Source organism: Mustela lutreola, chromosome 1 (assembly GCF_030435805.1).
Source record: "Mustela lutreola isolate mMusLut2 chromosome 1, mMusLut2.pri, whole genome shotgun sequence".
Lineage (NCBI taxonomy): Eukaryota > Metazoa > Chordata > Mammalia > Carnivora > Mustelidae > Mustela > Mustela lutreola.
The window spans coordinates 66,658,368-66,674,963 of NC_081290.1; the positions used below are offsets into that span (position 1 = coordinate 66,658,368).

The 16,596-nt window shown below is 55.0% G+C and overlaps 1 protein-coding gene across 1 annotated transcript in view; it reads right to left on the reverse strand.

Annotated features, from left to right (window-relative positions):
• Positions 1 to 6,673, reverse strand: part of RGS12 (regulator of G protein signaling 12) — a 105,286-nt gene extending 98,613 nt beyond the window's left edge. The window contains exon 1 of the mRNA XM_059166342.1: positions 6,595 to 6,673. The gene's annotated coding sequence lies outside the window, so the exon portion shown is untranslated. The remainder of the gene's footprint in view (positions 1 to 6,594) is intronic.
• Between the last annotated feature and the right edge of the window lie 9,923 nt (positions 6,674 to 16,596).

The window sequence follows — 16,596 nt, forward strand, 5'->3', positions numbered from 1 at the left end:
GAAAAACAGAACAAAGGACCTTATTGCAGGCCTCGCATGGGGCATTCTTCCACCCACGGACAAATCTGGTCATTCCCTACAGGGTTCAAGGGGAGCAGGCAGAGAACGTTGTACTGTCTTGTCTGCTTCTTCCATTAGGGCTGCAGGAAATCTTTCTGCTCTCTGCGTCCTTCTCCGTTACTCCCAGGGAGATAAGCGAGTCTGCAGATACACCAAGTCACCAGCCCACTCCGGCGGGGAATGTGAGAGGGACAAGCCACGTCAGTCCTGCCCCTGGGGAGGCCGAGGGCAGCCCCCGCATGGAAGCCACGGGAGGGGCGAGGGCCAGAGGCAGTCACATGGGCAGGAGGCCCTAAGTCCCGGTGACCCCACATGGCTCCTCACCTCCTGGGTCCAGGCAGGGCGTGTGTCGTGGGCTACACGGTTGCCCCAAGGACATGAGGCCCTAATCTGTAGAACCCAATGGGAACTCCTTTGGAAACAGGTCTTTGCAGATAGGCTTAAAGGAAGGCTTCTGTGACACAAGATGATCCTGATGTCTGAGTGGGCCCCAGATGCCACCCCAAGCATCCCTAGGAGAGGAAGGCAGAGGGAAGATCCAGCACAAGTAGGGGATGGGTCCCCAGAACCTAGAGGCAGGGATGGGGCGGGACAGCCACATCCCAGCTGCCAGTAGCCTCAGAAGCTGGAAGAGGTAGGACAGACCCTTCCCAAGAGTCTCGGAGGGAGCCCAGCCCTGCCCACACTAGGACTTGGCCTCCTGGCCTTCAGAACCGCAAGAGAATAAATTCCTGCTACTTTAAGTGCCCTCTGTCTGTGGTGCTTTGTGATAAGAGCCACAGCAAACTAACAAGGGGGTGGGGCAGGGACCCCATCTCCTCCAGGGACCCAACCGCCCCATAAATGCTTAACCCCACAGACCTGGCTTCTGGCTGGACTCCAGGAAGCTAGGGGCCCGGGGCTCTGGTGAGCAGGGTGGTCTGGGCACCTCACCCTGCCCCAGTACTTCCTGGGGAAAACATTTCCTGGGTTCAGCTCCTCTGGACTACACTTAAGAGGAGTCACGGAGTGCATAGCCTGCCTAAGGGTAGGAGCCTGATGAAGCTGTGCTCTGTAGGGACATCTGGGGGGCTCAGCCGGTGACATGTCTGCCTTTGGCTCGGGTCAAAATCCTGGGGTCCTGAGATTGAGCCCCACCTCAGGCTCCCTGCTCCATGGAGTCTGCGTCTCCCTCTCTCTCTGTTCCTCCTTGCTGCTGTTCTCTCGCTCCCTCTCTCTCTCAAACAGATAAATTTAAAATCTTAAAAAAAATAAAAGTATTCCAAATATTATTTATGGCCCACCTCCAAACTGCTTTGGAAAAATGTGTGTTTGTTATTAATTATAAAGTCTTCAACGTGAAGGCTAGTTAAAAACTAAAAACTGTAAATGAACAAAACATTCACATCACAAGCGGAACCTCTCAACTGGATCAATGGGCAGGACTCAAGCATATGCTTTATAAGACGCTGACTCTGAACATCGTAAGAACACACACAGGCTGAGCGTAAAGGACCGAAGAACCAGGCCAGGGAAACTGTAAATGGGAGAGAGCTATAAGCGCTCTCAGTATGGGACTTCAAAGGCGCTCTCAGTATGGGGGCTCAGTCGGTTAAGCATCTGACTCTTGATTTCAGCTCAGGTCACAATGTCAGTGTGCTGAGAATGGGCTCATGCTGAGCATGGAGACTGCTTGAGATTCTCTCTCCCCATTGGCACCAACCCTCTTCTTTAAAAAAACTAACATCAGACATCAAGACCAAAGCCCTATTCATCAGCAGCATCACCATCACCAATGTGCGAACTTAATAACAGAGATTCGAACACGTGAATCAAACCAGAAAGAAGTAAAGGTAGAAAGAGACAAATCAAAGCTGTTGGAGATTTGAGAAAACCTTTCTCAGGAACTGTTAGAACAACCCAAATCCCTACCACCCAAACAACAGAAATAATACGGAAGATGTGAATGCTATATGGTGTTTCTTGTAGGTGCCAGGCATAATTTCAGGTGTTTGAAATTAGCCATGTATAATATTGAGGGAAGAAAACCTGGTCTCATGGAGGATATAGTCTCATGAAAAATACAGGGAGAAAAATAAGAAAACAGAATAACAATTCAAAGTTGTTTGTTATCTTCTAAAAAATAAGATCTTGCATCTCTAAATGAAGAACAAGATTATATTTTTTAAGAAAGAAAAGGGAATTGGGGGGCACCTGGGTGATGCAGTCAGTTAAGCGTCCAAGTCTTGGTTCGGGCTCAGGTAATGAGTGATCTCAGTGCCATGCAATCAAGCCCCACGTCAGGCTCCCTGCTCAGCGCAGAGTCTGCTTAAGACTCTCTCTCCCTCTCCCTCTGCCTCCTCTTCCCACACACGCTCTCTCAAATAAATAAATCTTTTTCAAAAAGGAAAATCCAAAAAGAATGCTTGAAAACCTAAAAGGATAACAGAAATGAAACAACTAAAGGAAGAGCTGGAAGACATGCACAGGCATCTCCCAAGAGTCCAGCAAACATCTGTCTGAGATCAACAAGACTCAGGGATCAGTAGTTCAGCCAGGAGATCCAAACTCCAAATAAAGGGAGTTCCAGAAAGAGAACACAAGACAGAAAGGAATTCTCTCAGGAGTAACAGGGTCCCAGCATGTCCCCGGCACAGCGACGACAGCAAGCACTGTCACAGGCTACTTCAGAGCACAGGGGCACGAGGGACATGCCTACAAGCTCCCTGGGGCCACACCACAGACAGAATGGCACCTGTGCTAGAAACCGAAGGCAGTGAAGCAACAGTTTCAAGATCCTGAGAAAATACTTTTCAGTATTTCAATATTCTATACTCAGCTAAACTAAAAGTAACTGAGGAGCAAAGATATTTTCAAAATAAAGACAAAAGGAATATCTACACTGGGATGCCTGGGTGGCTCAGTCAGTGAAGTATCTGACTCTTGGTTTCGGCTCAAGCTACAGTCTACAGGGTCACGGGCTTGAGCCCTGTGTCAGACTCCATGCTCTGCTGGGAGCCTACTTGTGATTCTCTCTGCCTCTGCCCTGCCCCCTTCAATAAATAACATCTTTTTTAAAAAAGCAGTATCTACATGATAGTCATCCAGAGACTGTCCTTCACCAAAACAAGCATCGAGCACAGGCAGAGGAGAGAGGGGTCCAGAGTGCAGGGACCAATACAGAGGGAGAGCAGTCCAGGGAACCTTGTGCAGTAGCCAGCCATGGGCCCCCCAGGACAGGAACAGACTGGGGCAGGACGCAGGACTCCGGGAGAAGAACAAGAAGCATGGCCATAATAGGGGTGTGGAGGGACACGTGCTGGGTGTAAGGCAAGAGTCCTTCCATAGGTGGGTGACAGGGCTGGGCAGGATAGCAGCAGTGTTGGGTGTCTGTGTGTTGGACTGGGGGGAATGTGCTGTGTGGGCGTGTCCACCTATAAATGACTGTGTAAACAAGAAAAAAGATGGGAAAGGATATACCTTGGGGATCACCACAACTGCATGGTTGGGGACAGCAAAGCCACTGGGCGGGAGATGGAACGAGAGCAGAAAGGACAAACTACACGTCTTCTTTGGGAAGGTTTAGACTCAACAGCTCTGCCTGGAGCACAAGTCCGAATCAACCTGGCGAACCTGAGAACTTGGGCTGGATGTGGGGACATGGGGACGATCATGGGAAAACTCGTGTCTACGATAAAATCATGTGTGCGTGCGTATAGGGTGCACTTCTCAAGAGAAACTAGTTTTTATCAGATGGGGAAGGGAGTAGGGGACCATCACCTCCCAAAAGGTAAAAGCAAGTCCTCTAGCAGCCTTGAACCCTGAGCAGGGCTTATCTTCTTCCCCAGGCCACCGAGAAAGGTACGGGAGATGGCCGCTCCTCAGCAAGGAGAGGGAAGACCCAGTCCTCCCAGAACTGAAGTCAGGAGCATGGTGGGAGGCTAGAATGGTCCCTTAGGACTCGGGTCCTAGCTCCCCAGACCGTGAATGTCACCTGAGAGGACCCAGGGACTTGGGAGTTGTGATTACATTCCGGGTCCTGTGATGAGAGAGGACCCCAGGTCTGAGCGCCATCATGGGGGTCCTCTCGGGAAGGAGGCAGAGGGAGGGAGCTGGGAGACGGGGGCAGGGGAGCAAGGACAGAGGACAGCCTCCAAGAAGCTGAACGGGTTCTCCCTGGCCCAAGCGCCACCTTGGTCTCAGCCCCGGGACACCCATGTTGGACTTCTGCCCTCCAGCAGCTTCCATCACTAACTGTGTGGTCGCTTGTCACAGCAGCCATGGGAAACTCAAGTGCCAATTAGAAAGTAAAACATTTCTGGGCATCCCACCCAAGGCAAGAAAACCATGAGCTGTGACACGGACAAGACAGGTCTGTCTACACTCCACTCCCTTCTGCACCCACCCGCCCCCAGAGTGTGAACCACCCTCCTCCACCGGCACTGCTTTTCCTGCATCCTGACTGTTCAGCTTGGCCTGCTTCGGGCACAGACAGACGACTGAAGATGGTCACCAGAAAGCCAGCTCAAGGTCACCTTCGTCCGAACCTCCTGGGGAAGCAGGCAGCACTTCTGTCCCTTGTGCCCCGTAGCCTCTCCCACAGCTCCTCCATTCCTCCTTTGCCTGGCCACTGGCCCCCACCCTTATTCTGGCAAGAGGGGAGAAGGAGGCCTGCCCTTGACCCCAGGGCCACCAGCCCACAGCCGCCTTCCTCTCTGCCACGCAGGCCAGCTCGGTGCCTCCCTTCTCACCGCGACCCACCCCATAACACTGCCACTACGGTCACTCCCCACGTCCAGCCCAAGTCCATGGGCTTCCCTCCAGTCACCGTGGCCTCCTCTGCCCCATCCATCCCAGTGGTCCCAGACCTCATCACCAGTCAGCTAGTGCTCTTGCTATGGGCGCCAGGCAATAGGCAGCCTGCCTGAGACGTGTCCCTCCAGCCCGGGTCCTGAGCCAGGCCCTTGTGCCACCGTCTCTGGTCCTCAAACCCACTGGGTGAGGTGGCATTTTCATGAAACTGCACACGGTGACAATTATGTCTCTAAAGTGAAACTGTGACCACATTCTCTTATTCCTCGCCTTCCACTCACAGCATGTTCCAGACTCCAGGACCACTCCCCGTGCCTCACCCCAGCCTGGGGTGGGGGGTGTTACCCCACCACCACCACGCTCCTCCTCTCTGGAGCACACACTCCTACAGGACGCCCGGCCTCACACTGGCCCCATTGCGACTACAGAATCACCGACACTGCCTGCTCCCAGGGCCTCAGACACACCCCTGAGAATCCTGAGGGGCCCATGGGTGGGCACCATTCCCACGCCCATCCACCATGAGCAACAGAGCAGGTAGCCACCTGCCCAAGGGCTTATCCCGGAGCATGGCCAGGCAGGGCACACGGGGGACCTCAGTCTATACCCCATGACTCCAGGGCTGCTCGCTACTTACACCCCACAATTCTGGGCCACTCTGTCTATACCCCACAATTCTGGGGCTCTGTCTACACTCCACAACTCCAGCACAGCTGTCTACACTCTACAATTCTGGTCCACTCTGTCTATACCCTACAATTCTGGGGCTCTGCCTACACTCCATGACTCTGGGCCACTCTGTCTACTCACAACTCTGGCGCTGCTGTCTATACACCACAATTCTGGGCCACTCTGTCTACACTCCACAACTCTGGCGCTGCTGCCTACACCCTACAACTCTGGGTCGCTCTGTCTATACTCCACAACTCTGGGTAGCTCTCTCTACCCCCAACTCTGCTGCTCTGTCCACACCCCACAACTTGGGAGTCGCTCTGCCCAACGCCCCACACACAGCTCGGAGCCGCTCTGGATACACCTCACAACTCTGGGGCTCTGTCTTATTAGGCCCCACAGATCCCAGCCGCTCTGTCTACACCCCACAACTCTGGGGCTCTCTCTACGCCCCACAGCTCTGAGCCGCTCTGTCTACGCCAGGACCCCCAAGCTGGCAGCACAGCCGGGCCAGGGGAACCCGCAGGGCGGCGGCCCTGACGCTGCTTCAGTTAACCGCCGGAGTCGGGATCTCCGGAGGCAGCTCTGCCCAAACAATGCAGCCGCCGGCCGGGACGGCCAGGAAACTCGAGACCCCGCGCGGACTCGGGCCCCGCGGCGCCCCGGCTCCAGCCCAGGACGGGGCGAAAGCGGCGGGGACAGAGGCCCGAACCCCCGGCCCGTCTGCCGCCGCCCCGCGCCCCCCGGCCCGGGCCCTCGGGTCCAGCCAAGGAGCGACGGACCCCTCGGCGACCCCACAACCCAGGCTCCGGGCGGGGTCCGCGCGCGCCGAGCCCACGACGAGTCCCGGCGGAGGCCCGGGAACAAAAGGAGAGCGGCCGGCGGCCCGGCCGCCCGGGGGCGCGGGGTTGAGGGGCCCAAACAAGCCGGACGCCGGCCGGACGCCCCCGGGCCCCCTCCGCCGCGCTGGGCGGGGGCGGGGCTGGCGGCCGGGCCGCGAAGGGAGCGAGCGCGCGCCCAGAGAAGAAAGAAACGGAGGCGGGGCGGCCCTGCGCCCGGCCCGCAACCTACCGGCCGCTCGCTCCGCGGGCGCAATCCGCTCCGCCCGCGCGCAACGGTCGCTCAGCCGCCACCGCCCGCCCGGGGGGCGGGGCTCGGGGGCGGGGCCGACAGGGAGGGGCCTCCTGAGGGCGGGACCTGCGGGGTGGAGAGAAGGCGTGGTCTCTAGAAGCGTGGGCGGGTCTCGGGAATAGAGCGGGAGTCCTCGGTTTGTGGGGCGGAGCCCCAGTGGCCGGGCGGAGCCGCCGGGGGTGGGGCGGGCCTACGGGGGCACCGCCTACAGGGGCGAGAAAGTGGGCGCACAGCTGGGCTTCCAGGGGAAGAGAACGGAGAGAATAAGGGGCGAGGCCTCAGCCAGGGGCGGGGCCAGAGAGGCGGACCTGGAGGGGAGGGGAGGGGAGGGGAGGGGAGGGGAGGGGCGAGGAGGGGCGGGGGGCGGGGCCCGGCCCCCACTTCCATTCCCTGGACGGGACTTCCGCTGCCGGAGCTGAGGTGGTGGCTAGTCCCCGCGGTGGAATCTTTCCAGATCCCCGGCTCGGGTCCTCTCCTTTCTCCCGGCCCCGGTCCCTTCACACCGGTGCCTGGGTCCCCTTCCGTCCCTTCGGGCCGTCCTGCGATCCCGCCTCGAGTCCCTCTCGACACCACCTCACACCCGGGTCCCCCGTAGACCCGGTCCGTTCCTGCGCCCCCGTGTCCTCCTCCCGTCTCCCGGCCCCGGGTCCCACAGAAGCTGAGCGGGCACTTCCGCCGCGCCCCTGCCCTGGCCGCCCAGCACCAGGGATCCCACACCCTCGGAAGACCTTGATACACATCTAGACCGTAATCCACCGGAATCCTTTTATTTTTAAGGGAGGAGAGCAGATGGGAAGTATGGTGTCCCCTGCGGAGCACGATCAGCCCCTAGTCCTCCCAACAGGTGTGACAGCCAGGCAGTTTCTCCCTGCTGTCCTGGAGGTCCCCTCCCCTCCTGTGGGGGACCCACGGAGACCCTCCGGGGTTAGCTCTCCCCCTGCCTCCTCAACAATCACTGTATCTTTGGAAATTACTTTACCTGGAGTCACAGCGACCAGCTAGAAGAGTTTGGGGAAACTGTCCCCTGAGCATTTGCTCTACTATCTAAGCCTAGAAATAAATCAAGTCCAAGACTCCTGACACAGCCAGCTCCCAAACGTGGCTGGAGCCCCTTGGGCTTTAACTCATCATGACAGATACACCAGCATCATGCGGCCAGCTACCCCCACCTGAATGGAAAAAACAAAGAACGAAGTTAGGTTTCCTATTCCTTCCAGTGCTCCGGGAGGATAGCAAGGGTGATCCTTCCCCTGGGGCATGTGCATCTTCCCCTCAGGGCAGATGAAACACCTGGAGAGTGGACTACACTGTGAGCCTCACACAGGTGATGCTGGGAGCCATGGGGGGGGGGGGATGGGTCCCAGAGAGCCCCAAGGCTCTGGGCACCCTGGGGGCCGATCATCCCCACAACACTGCTACGGACTGAATGTGTACCCTGGAAATCCACACATTGAGGCCTGACCCCTCAATGTGTGGATTTCCAGGGTACCGTGCGAGGGTGTTAGCAGGTGGGGCCCTAGGGACGTGATCAGGTCATAAGGGTAGAGCCCTCATGCATGGGATTAGTGCCCCATAGAAGACACCCCAGGGAGCCCCCTTGTCCTTCCAACATGTCCATGAATCAGGAAGCTCTCACCAGACATGGAAGCTGCTGATGCCTTGACCATGGACTTCCAGCCTCCAGAACTCTGTTGTTGATAAGCACTCCCGCCCAGTCTAGTATTTTAGTTATAGCAATCCAGAAGGATTGAGACAAGCACCCAAGCCCTCCCCTGCAGTCCAAGGGCCAGGGGCTGGAGAGCAGGGGAGAAGCGTCCTGCCCCATCGGAGGCCACAGCCCCTTTGGAGATGATCATGTGTTCCTCCTGCCTCCTGAAAGTCTGCCTGCCTGGCTTGTCTCAGCAGCCTGCTTTGGGGGGACTGGGCGGACTGCTCCTTCCTGCTTGCCCTCGACTCCTCCCTCCTCTCAGGCCTTCTTTTCCTTCAAACCTGACCCTCACTGCCTGCCACCCTCCTGTCCTCTTCCTTTTCAGAACGGATCACCTGCTTTGTTTGGCTTCAGAAATACATGGGACGCCTGGGTGGCTCAGTGGGTTAAGCAGCTGCCTTCGGCTCAGGTCATGATCCCAGCGTCCTGGGATCAAGTCCCACATCGGGCTCCTTGCTCCGCAGGGAGCCTGCTTCTCCCTCTGACTCTGCCTTCCACTCTGTCTGCCTGTGCTCGCTCTCGCTCTCTCTCTGACAAATAAATAAATAAAATCTTTAAAAAAATAAATAAAAATAAAAGAAAAAAAAAGAAAAAATACTAAGTTTAAAAAAAAGAAAAAAAAAAGAAAGAAAGAAATACTTCTCTCCCCACTCCATGCTACCCCCTTCAAGTTTTCCTTTTTGGCAGCTTTTCCTTCTGAGTCCACAGAGGGAACCTTCTGGAGGCAGGGGCAGCACAGCCTCCAGGCCCTGGGCACAGGTCAGAGGAGCAGAGAGCCGCTCTGCGAGGAGCTGTAGCCTCTCTCTTGTCTTCGGCTTGCTTCTCCACCCTTGCGCAGCGCCCACGCATGTGGCGGGCTTGGATGGGAAAGGAGGCAGCCGTGTGTGGGGTGGTGAGCCGGGGATGTCCAGGAGGCAGCACACGGGGAGGAGAGTGGATGCTCTTCCAGCAGGGGTGGTGCTGAGGGGCTGCTTCTGGGGTAGGCAGCATGCCTGCCTACCCCTGCAGAGTGATCAGGAAAAGTTGTGTGAGACAGACATGTGCCGTGTGTCAGACTGAGCAGGGAGGTCAAAGGGGAAACTGAGTCCGAGCGTGAGCAGATATGTCTTCTCAATTAAGTCAGGTTCCTTCTGCCCATCCGGTGGTGGGCAAGAACAGGGCCATTGCTCCTCACTCTGGTCCTGCTGGGCCCAGGGCTCTGCTCTGAGCAGCCCTCACCCTCGGGGTCTAGCTCCCAGCCTCTGCGGTCCCAGCCTCTGTGGTCCCAGCCTCTGCGGTCGCAGCCTCCACAGCCTGATTCTGGGACAGCTGCGTCTGCCCAGCAGCAGCCACACCCCGGCAGACACACAAAGAAAAGATGTGGCCACAAATCTGGGTGCCCCGTGATCTAGGCTGGCTGACCTACAGTCCCCACTGCAGATGTGCAGATCACCCTGTGCAGAGGGGCCCAGTCCGGATTGCAGGCAGCCAGGTCGCCGACCCCACCGTCGTCCCCTAGCCCCTAAAGGGAACATTGGGCAGACACCCTGCCCCGCAGCTAGTGGGACACCCTGGCCACCCACTGCCCTGTGGGTTCAGGGATTCCAGGGCTGGAAGGTCCTGACCCCCTGCCTCCATCAGAGGCAAAGCCACACTCAGAAGGGCCACTGTGTGACCTGTGGTCCCCCCGGGACCCGGTTGCTGCATGAGCCACTTTCTATAGCCACCACATGGGAGGTGCTGGGGAAGTGCTAGAGGGAGTCAGGCCACATGGCAGTGCTCCTGACCCAGCCGGTCCATGCCCTGTTCACCCTCCTCTCTGTCCCCTGGGATGCAGGCCCACAGGAGAGGATGCAGCCCCCAGGGTCACAGTGTCCAAGCCAGGAGAAGTTCAGTGGGATGGTGACCTCATCCACCTCACCTACTCTATGACACTTCTCACTGCCTGCTCCCACTGACCCCTCACTGTCCCCCCTCACTGCTCACCTCACTGTCCCCCCTGTCCCCTCACTGTCCCCCTTGATGCCCCCTCACTGTCCCCTCTCATTGTCCCCTGACTGTCCCCTTCACTGTCCCCCCTCACTGTCTCCTCTGGCTCACTGGCCACCATGAAACCGAGGTCAGTGCACCAGCTGTACTCAGCGTTGCTCTCATCAGAACCGCCCACCTCCTGTGCGCTGAGTGTGAACACCAGCCCATTCTACAGACGGGGACTGAGGCTAGACCGGCTCTGCAAGAGGTCAGCACTACATGATACCCAAAGCCTGACACAGCTGCTCCCTTGCACCTGGGTCACGGCCTGAGGCCAACCCCACATACGGCCTGGCCCGCCCCCCAAGCCCGCCTTTGCTGTGCAGTCCCTGCTGTCAGCCCCTGATCCCTACTCACAGTCCCAAGGTGGCCTCGGCTGCAGGAAGAAAGCTGACAGTCCAGTTCCCGAGGCCGGTGCTCCAGCTTCCCTGGCACGGGGCCCCTTTGTGCTTCCCAAGATGGGACTGTGGGGCCCCAGCTGAGACAGACAAGGCCAGACTGGGGGCCTGGGGTCCAGCACCCAGCAGACCAAGCTGAGCCACAGACCCAAGTCCTCTGCTCTGTCTCCAGCCAGGCTCTTCCTGTGGGCCTGTCCTCACGGGCCTGCTGGCCGGTCACCCTGGGGGCCTTCCTCCTCACCTGTCAGGGCTCACCTCAGGGGTGTCAGCCCTAACACCTTACCCAAAGGGAAGGGAGGACCATGCATGCCCCCATCAGACCTCCACCCCACTTGTCACCATCCTGTCACTTCATAAAGGGGTCAAGCTCCATCTGTCCCATGCCACCCCTGCCCCCAGTGCTCCTGGATAGGGAGGACCATGGCCCACCATCCAAAGGGTAGACCCCAATCACCCACCTAACCCCAGGTGCCCACCAGGCCTGGGGACACTGTCCAGAGCTGGAGAGCAGGACACTCCAGGACGTCCCAGTAGACCAGCCCTGCAGGTATGTCATCCTGCAGGGCCACACACTCAGAGTTTGGGAACCATGCCTAAGATACAGGGTGGATTTGCATTTCCAGAAGGGAGTGGCCCTGATGCTGGGAAGTGGGGACAGTGACCAAACCTCAGAGACCGACAGCACCTGGGGGAGCAGCAGCAGGGGATCTGGGGGCCAGGGAGAGGCGGGGCTCCCGGCACAGGAACCAAGGGGACAAGTAGAACCCGAGAACGATAGGGCCCATGCGGGAGCCAGAAGGGACACCAGGGAGATGCACACAGGACTTCGGTGTCCCAGCCCAGCCCAACACACACCTACCCCCCTGAATCACTCTGGCTCTAGCTCCCCCCCAAGGCCCTCTCTATCTTTCTGGGGGGCAAGCCGCCCCTTCCCTGAATGCCCGCTGACCCCGCCCGTGGCGGTCTGTGGAATTCATTAGGGCCAGTGAACAGGGGATAAGTCACATGAAGCCTGATGTTTTTAACCCAGAACACATGAAACTAATTAAATAAAGCATATTGTTACTAAATGGAACTTGTATTAATTAGGGACATTGTTACCAAACAGAATATGCATTAACTACGTAGGACCACATCGTCCCCGAACAGAACCCACACTAATGACCCGAAGCCCACTGTCCCTGCACGCACTGGACTTTATTTCCCTGGGGCCCCCGGGAGGACCATACAGGGGACCGGGGGCCGGGGACAGGGAGGACCCCCAGGGAGGCCCGCCTTGGGCACGGTCACAGGAAGGAAAGGGAGTCCCCAGCATGGTGTAAACACCGCCCTCCTGGACAGACCTGGCTTAGTGATGTCTCCTCTTCTTTGGGGGAAACGTGTCTTTGGAGAAAGAAAATAGGCATGAAGTAATTCAGGGAGCATCACCTCCAAATAGGACGTTGACAGCGGGAGACATTTCTAAATGTTGCGCTTTGAGCCCTGGCCCCCAGCGACTCCACAGTGACCACAGGCCCCTGGCACGTTGCTCCCAGGGGATGCAGTGGCTGCTGCCTGCAGCTCGCTTTTTTCCCCTCACCGTGAGCAGGCAGCACCCAGAGGTCAGCTTTCAGATGTGAACGTTTAGATGAGGAGAGATGAGCGTTCTTTTTAATAAAAATGGTGGATTCCTCTTTCTGAGTCACTGACACGGCAAGGTACCAGTCTGGCCCTCGCCCTGCAAGACCCAGGTCAAGGCCACGTCCCAGAGGAAAGGGCTCCAAGCTGGGCACAGAATGGCCTTCGGCCACAGCCAGTGAGGTGGCACTGGGTACTTTCCCCATGGCGACCTCCTCATCCCCTGCAGCCCCGCACGTGCCCATTTACAGGTGTGGAGACTGAGGCCAGCCGCGGATATACCACTGCCCAGCCTTCCCCAAAGCCACCTCGCTGGTGGCAGGGGGCAGGCAGGTGGGCAGGGGTCTCCCACCATCCCCTGCCCTCTCACGCACTGTTAAGGACAGAGGAGGGTTTGGGAGCTCTTTGGGGTGAAAGTGTGACCTTTCCCTTTTGGGGGGCCCCTCATCCAGGTGTGGCTGGGCCTTGCTGGATTTGGGTGGTGGAAGTCCTGTGTCCCCAGAGCCCCCAGCCCAAGGCCCTGCCTCCGTGCCCTTCATGGCTAGCAGGACACCAGTCCTTCATGCCTGGAGGAAGCAGGACCCTTCTCCACACCCCAGGTCTTCTGCTCCCGATAAAGCCGCCCCAGCAGGCCACCTACCCAGCGCCTGGTGGGGACAGCCAGCATGGATGGCCGCAGCGCCAGGCCAGGCCCTACAGGACCCTTTCCGGCCTGGAATACATGGTGTCTGTCCAGGGTCTCTGTCTCCTCCTGGAAGACTGGGGAATTCTTCCAAGCCCTGGGCCCCAGTGCTCCCAAGGGCAGACCTCACACACTTTCTGCCTCACCCCCTCTCAGATCTGCAATGATAGGCAGGCTCCCAGGGGTGCCCCTGGGCGACAGGACTGCACTAGCTCCCGGCCCTAGGAGGGATGAGGCCTCAGGCGCAGGGTGCTGCTGGCCCTACACTCAGAACACCCTCGCCTGGCCACCCGGCAGAATGACCGCAGGAGGCCCCCGCTCCTCTGAGGTCTGTCCCAAGGTCCCAAACTGAATAAACTAGACAGAATGTCCTGGACAAAAATTCCTATAAAACCACAAAATTGAAAAGACGAGCTGAAGCGATGAAGTCTTTTTCCCCAATTATTTTTAATGTGGTAAAAGGGACACACAAAGTTTACCACAACTATTGTTAACTGGCTTTAAGTACATGCATAATAGGCAGCCGACCCACCCTCCAGCCCAGAACTCCCTCCATCCCGCAAAACTGAGCTTCTGTCCCCATTAACACACTCTCTGTCCCTGCCCACACCTGACACCACCATTGACCTCTCTGTGCTTTGATGGCAGGGGCCTCCTGTACGCAGGGCCACCCAGCATTTGTCCCTACGGGACTGGCTTCGTTCACTGAACATAATGTCTAATGTCCTCCAAGTTCATTCACGTGGCGGCAGGTGTCAGTGTCTCCCTCCCGGTTAGGGCTGACTAACCTTCCATCATGTGGATGGACAACGTTCTGCTTCCCATCCATCTGTCTGTCCTCAGACACTTTAACTACCGCGAATAATGCTGCTGGGAATATGGGTGGACCTACGCATGTCACATTCCTGCATTCAATTCTTTTGGGGATGTACCCATGCAAGAGCATGAGCGGGTGAGAGGGGCAGAGGGAGAGGGAGAAGCAAGCTCCCCACTGAGCAGAGAGCCTGATGCAGGGCTTGATCCCAGGACATTGAGATCAGGACCTGAGCCCCATCAGTGTGGTTCTGACTTGCAATTCCCTGAGGTAGAAGAAACCAGGGCCATCCATAAAATTCTTAGAGCAAATATTTATAGTGGGAAAAGAGCCACAGATTTTATATATCATGTTCAAACATTATTATGGGGTTGTACCTGAAACGTTATCACAAAAAATTCGGCAAACTAATCTCATCATAGAAATCACTATTAACAGCAAGATTTTCACTAGACCTTAAAGCAATAGCTAAATTTATGAGATACTTCTAAAGTTCTTCCTTCCAATTTGTTAACACTGAGACATTGTTTCAGAAACACCCAAATGTTTTCCAGTTTATTCAAATCTCTCATCAATCAAGATCATGTCTTCACCTAAACTGACAGTAACTATTCTCTATGGAATTGGTTGAGATTATTTTTAGGTGAATCATCTCCTTCACCTTCATGCAAATGATTTCATTTCCTTGTTCTGATTTCCTTACATTTTCTAGAATGCTATTTTTATTGCTTATTTCACAGATGGTTTGTTTTTGTTTTTTTGTGGTGTTTTTTGAGAGAAGTTATTATCTCTCCAATTTAAAAAAAAAAAAGGCTTAATTTTTAAAAACATTAAGTGGTCAACCTGTTTTTTTTTTTTCTTTTTTGGCAAGCTTTTCTTAATATTATCAATAGCAATGGACACACCAAATGACCGCGACAGAGCAAACAATTCACTTTCCTCTGAAGACCACGGTTCCTCCTCATCTGAGGTTAATCTGCTATTTTACTTAACTCTTCCATGCAGCTGGAATCTTGGGTGAATTAAATCTAACTGTTTTAACAGCATCTAGTTGACATTCTTTTTGTGTTTCTGAGGGCGATTGTAAGGTCAAATATGATACATGTCCCATCAAGCGTTTCCGTCTTTGGGCAGATGCAGAAACTATCAGCTAGGACCCTTGAATTATTCCAGAGCATATCATCATTGTTGGCATCCTCAAAGCCACGTATCACAAGTTCAGATTCTGTGCCATAGCTGGCACAAAGAAGGCTTCTGGGTTTCTGGCCAGAATTTGGGCTTGTTTACCTTTTCCTTTATGCATTGTGATAGCACCATTATTAGTCTTCTCTTGGCAGTTTTTAAAGTATTAAATGAAGGCAAAACTGTTTCATTTGATTTTTTTTTAATTTAATGGACTCTTCTTTAAGTAAAATGATTCACAACCTCCACATTCAATGTCAATGCCCAGTAGAGGTAGGCCACTTCACCATTCAGTCCAGCCCAACACACATGGGAACAGAGAGTAGTATGAGTGCTCAATAGTGCAAAACCGATCCTCAGGTGCTATTGAAACTGTAATGAGTGTTCTCCTGACTTCTGAGAACCTCTGGAAACAGTCACAAATAGAAATATGAAGAAAGGCAAGAGGAATGGCGCCATGCCGAAACAGTATTTTAGGTTATGAGAATCTCTGGCATTCACTCCACCTGAGAGGGAGGATTTAACAAATGTACTAATTTGGCTTTTCCATCAGCTGAAGCACTTTCAATGGGGAACATAATGAATAAAAGAAAATGGGACGTCGCCTTCCACCTGGGATGTGGATGCAAAAGACTTTCATTCCCATAGTGCAACGAAGAAAACAGGGGGAAAAAATTGTACTTTTCTATGGAGTTAGTAGGCCAATACAGACATTTTAATGAACTGAATTCCTGAGAAAGATAAGCTCTTCATAGAGAACAGAATGCGGTAGCAACATCCATGCCTGGAGCAGAAGTCTGGTTCTCACCCTGGTGGAAGGAGGAGCAGAGAGGAAGAGAAACAAACACAGTCTTAGATGATAAGTCAGCCCCATTAATCTACTTTCTCCCACCCGGACTCAGATTTTGCCAAGAAAGTAGAAAATAGAGTGAACAGCAAAGTGAGCACTTAGTCTTCCACATTCTGGAAGTGCTGAGACCCCCAGGCCACACCAGGATTAACTCTCAGGTGAACTAAATATATCTGATCAAATTCTAACAAGATCAAAAAGGTGCAGTGGAATAGAGGTAGAGGGCTGGGCTGAAAGTACATGAACGCAGTATAATTAAAGCTGTGTCCCAGCTCCAGAGTCAACTGGACTCTTGGAAGAATCTGAATGGTAAGCCCCTTACCCAAACTCAGGAAATGGCTTGCATTTGGGAGGAAATAGGAACAAAATAAAAATAAAGCATTACATAACAATCTCCACCATTCATCTACACATGATGTCTGGAATGGGATAAAAAATTACAAGACATGTGGGGGCATCTGGGTGACTCAGTCGGTTTAGCATCCAACTCTTGATTTTGGCTCAGATCATGATCTCAGGGTTGTGGGATCAAACCCTGCATTGGGCTCCATCCTCAGTGGGGAGCCTACTTGAGATTCTTTCCTTTCCCTTTGCCCCTCCCCCTGCTTGCACAGGCATCTTCTCTCTCTTTCTCTAATAAATAAATAAATCTTTTGGGTGCCTGGGTGGCTCAATGGGTTA